We start from the raw sequence: 4,961 nt of genomic DNA, 5'->3' as shown, positions 1-4,961 counted from the left end.
GACTCTCAGGCCCAATTGGCTTTGTCCCTGTAGACCCACCCCTTCATACGCAAGACCAGATTTCTCAGTCCCTGCCAGAGACAAGATGAGGTAGGAAAGACGATGACAGAATAGAGGCAAGTATGGCCAGATAGGCAGCCCTTGGAACCATTAGGGCTTTCTCTTCACTCAGCATTTATCTGTCTATGTCCATTTCTCCATACACACATTCTCACTTTTGCCTTCATCATGGAAGGTAGGGAGAATTACGGCAAATAAGGAAGGCAAGAGAGCCTGGGAACAATGATGGGCATTGAACTTTGGGACAAGACAGTTATTTTGAACACACATACACACACACACACACACACACACAGCCTATTAATCTGCCTCCAGTCATCTGTAATGACAGAAAACTAGGTTAGGCACTAGGCATTTTTGTCTCACAGCTACCATCCTAGTCCAGACCCTCACCTCTTATCTGGATTATTGCAATAATCTCTCTGCCTAACAACTCTCCTCTCTACCGTCAATCCTCAGTCCAGATGCCTAAAGCTCTAGTCATCCTCATACTTAGTAACCTCCGGGATCAAAGTCCCGTGTTTGGCAGTTAAAGCTCTTTATGGCCTGGTTCTTCCCAAGCCTTCCAGTCTTCTCACCTTCTCACCCATGATTCCATACTTTCCGGTTCTGACTGTTTCTCACAAAACAACCCATTTCACAATTCTGCTTTTTGCTTGGGCTTTCCCCCACTCCCAAACCTCATATTCTCTCCTTCATCTCTTCCATTTCATCCTCAAGGATCCAGTTACTCCAACCTTGCTTGCACAAGGATTCTCCATTTATGGACCTGTAACGTTGCATTTTCTGCCCCCTTGTCTAGAATGCCTCCCTTCTCCCCACTCTCTCACCTCCTGGTTCCTGGTATCCTCTAATACTCAGTTCTGCAGGAAATTTCGGGTCCCCATCCACAGCTACTAGAGCCTTCCTTCCCTCCGAGATTACCTTTCGGTTTTACACTGTATGTAACTTATATGTACTTAGTTAATTGGTTTTTTGTTTATTTTTTAAAGGCAATTGGGGTTAAATGACTTGCCCTTAGCTGGTTAGTGTCAGAAGTCACATTTGAATTCAGGTCCTCCTGACACCAGGTGCTCTATCCACTGTGCCACCCAGATGCCCCTGTACCTAGTTATTTACATCTTGCCTCCCCGGAGGGCAGAGACTATGTCTTTTTATCTGAAGTTTGGCACAGGATCTAATATATGTAGTATTTATTATTTGTTGACTATCATTAGCAAACCATTTACACTTAAATAAGAGAAGTATTAAAGACCTGGGATGTGGAAGATTTGAGCCTCTTTGTGGAATAGGGGAAGGAAAAGATAAAGGTTAGGAAGGAATCTTTAAAAATAGAAGATTGTCCAATGATTGGAATGAGGTAGGATAATAGCTCTGCTCAGAGGGAGAGAGATGAAATAATCTCTAAGTTTTCTTCCTGAGAATGTCCCTTCCCTGGGCCCTTTTAAGAAATAATAAATTTTCCTTCCTGATAAGAACTGAAGGGAAAAGTGGGAAATATCCTGGCCAAGAGAGGAAAAATTAGATCTCTTCCTGGGTCCTCATCTCTGTTTCAACTCAATTCAATTCAGCAACATGATTTGACTTGACCTAAAAGCAGCAAAATTCTGGTATATGTTTAACTTGGGGATGGGGGAGATAATATGACACATGACACACTATAAAATTTAATCTACCTTATAATTTTCTCAATCACTTTTTTAAAGCTAGACAATCAAAACAATAAATAAAACAAGCCTCAATTTGGAGTGTTTGCTGATTTCTGAGGTATAAATGCTTACAATGAAAACTGAGAAAAGTCTAGAGCCAATTAAAGGTGGCTCACCCCACCTCACCCCAGCCTGAAAGACACTTTCAAGACCAGCATTCAAGGCCCTCCACAACCTAGAACCACTTTCCAACCTTCTCTTATGTACTCTCCTAAGTAATAATCCTTAGGCTTCAAGTGTTTTCTCCTCTGTTCCCTAACCTTGAGTTTATCCATTTGTTGAATTCCTACCCATCCTGGTATTAAAATATGTACATATACAAATATGAATATAAATATGCAAATATATGTATAGGAAATATATACATATTTAAGTATTTTCATATATATATATATGTTATTCATGCTTTTTGTCTTTTGTCTTAACACTAGTCTTCTCCCACCCGTCAGATCCATATCTCCCTTATGACCAAAATAAAGGAAAAGATCTGATACAGATGGACAACCTATACAATATTCCATCTTAATAGTCCCCACTACTTTTTTACTATAAGAGCAATCTCTCTGTTTCATTATCTTTCATTAGTTTTTCCATTACTTCATGTTCAGTTTCATTTTTATTTTTACAATAAAATTTTTTAAACAGCAAAAATCCATCTTTTCTCTTTCCCACCTCAACACTTCCCTCATTCTGCTGAATGAAAGAAAAACAAAATTCTTGTTACAAACATGTATAATTGAGTAAATAAAATTTCTATATTATCTATATTCAAAAGAATATATGTATCTCATCCTTCACTTTGAGTCCTTCATCTCTCAGTCAGGAGATGGTTAAATGTTTCATCATTGATCCTCTGGGATTATGATTGGTCATTAAACCAATTAGAGTTCCAAACCTAAGATGTTCAGTTATTTACCTTTGCCATATTGTTTTCATTGTATATTCTTCTGCTTCTGTTCACTTCCTTCTGCCTCTGTTCATATAAATCTTTGCAGATTTCTCTAAAATTACCTTTGCCATTTGTTATATAACACAATAATATTTCATCTTATTTACACACCATCATTTGTTCATCTATTCCCTAATTTATGAGACCCCTACAGATTGCCATTCTTTACCATCTCAAAAAGAACTATAGACTTTTTGGTACATCCATTAAGAATTTGTTTTGCTTAGAACCAATCTCACCAGAAATGCATTCCCTGTAATTCCCCCCTTTTCTCTTCTTTCCCTTCTTTCTCTGTTGACTGAAATGTATTTCTGTCTTCTACTCTGTGTGTTTGTATGTATATTTCCCACCTTTGACCAATTCAGATGAGAGTAAGGTTCAAGCTCAGTCATTTCCTCCATTCCTTGTTTCTTTTTTGTACAGATGATAACTTGTACAACCTTGTTATGTCCCTCACCCCATTTCAATATATCCCGTTTCTTTCCATTCTTATAAAATCATCAAGAAGTAATTGCCTAATTATACTCCCTCAAGAGTTCCTGATAATCATAGGGGTTAGAGGAAGCACATAGAATCATCTTCCTATATTAGAATGTAAGCAATTCATCTGTCTTTAGTACCTTACGCTTGTTCATTAATGTAAAATCAAGTGTAAGAAGTCTAGATAGGTCAGAAAGGGCCAAAGGTCTGTCATCTGGAGATCATAAATTGGAGCCATTGAAATCAGTGTCAGAGTGACATGATCAGACCTAATAGGCTTGAGGAACTACATTTTATTTGTGATTTCTCACTGCATGATTCCATTACATTCATATACTCACATTTTCAAAAATTTTAAAATTAATATAGCCCTCTCATTACTTTCCCCACTCCAGCAAATAAAAGAAGAGTAATGAAAAATCAAGTCCTCAGTGCCTAATTCAGCAAAACAAATTTCCACATTGAACGAACATGTCTAAAAAATGTATTTTCCTTTATTTTAAGCTCATCACCTCTCTAAGGGAGATGTTTCCTCCTCATTCTTTTGGATTTATGGTTTATTATTGCATTGATCAGAGTTCTAAAGGTTTTCTAAGTGTTTTTTCCCCCTGTGTTATCATTGTACAAATCGCTCTGGTTTTGCTTTCTTCACACTGCATCAGTTCATACATGTCTTTCCAGTTTCCTTTGAAACTGTCCCTTTTGTCATTTCTTATGACAGAACAACATTCCATTCCATTCCTATGCCTGTCTGTCGAGCTGTTTCCAAACAGGCTGACGTCCTCTTAATTTCAGTTGGGGCTACCACAAAAACAGAGTCTATCAATATTTTTGAGTTTCTAGGTGCTCATCTCTTCTGGGAGTTATAGGCCTAGTATCGTGAGATAATGGGAGATGACGACTTTAGTAATGTGAAGATATGGTTCAAATTGCTTTCCAATAGTATCTATAGCCCCTCCAACAATGTCCCGATGTCTGCTCTCCTGCCTACGTTGGTATATTCTGTCTTTTGAGTCCCTTCCGAGGCAGATTCTTTAAGAAGCGCCTACTCATCCCTTAGGGGCAGCTCAAACTTATTCCTCGCGCGTCGGGTCTTCCCTGCCTCCTGCAAGGCTGCTCGCCTCCTGCCCGCGCTTTATTTCCTATCATAGTTCCGAGTTTGTATCTGGTACCACGGCGGGACTGTAAGCTCCCGGGGCCAGGGAAGTGAAAAACGCCCCACCTAGCACCGTTTTCGGCTCTTGCCGAGAGTTTGACTCTTGCGGGGCCGGGGGGTGGAAAGCTAGAGGGTTCCGAGCCGAGCCCTCACCAAGCACTTTCCTTTCGGAGAACGCCACCGACGTCAGTAACTAGGACAGAAGGCTGTTGATCCGTCCTCTGCATATCGCCTCTGGTTGGGTGCCAGGCCCGGCTGGGAAAGGGGGGGAGAAGTGTGTGTCCGAGGGCTTGGGAAACAGGAAGCCAGGGGCCGTCTAGGCCTGACCCCAAGCCCGAGTGCACCGACGCGGGGCCTGGGAGCGTCCCTGGGTGGGCCGGGGGAAGGGGGGACCAGAAGGACCCTAGAACCCAATGGCCGTGTCCCAGCCCCCCCAGCCCCAGGCCTCAGCTGCGAGTGGGAGGGTGCGGCCAGGCCAGGGCGCCCCCACTTCCCTGCCCGCCCAGAGGAGGCCTGGCAGAGTCTCGGGGTCTCTCCCCATCCCCTCTCTCCAGGCTGGTCTCGCTCCGTCTTCGGGAGAAGGTGGGGAGAAAAGAGGACTAGGGGG

This window comes from Antechinus flavipes, chromosome 5 (genome assembly GCF_016432865.1).
Source record: "Antechinus flavipes isolate AdamAnt ecotype Samford, QLD, Australia chromosome 5, AdamAnt_v2, whole genome shotgun sequence".
Classification (NCBI taxonomy): Eukaryota; Metazoa; Chordata; class Mammalia; order Dasyuromorphia; family Dasyuridae; genus Antechinus; species Antechinus flavipes.
The sequence above is the reverse complement of the archived record's forward strand: the minus strand, read 5'-3'. Positions refer to the sequence as shown.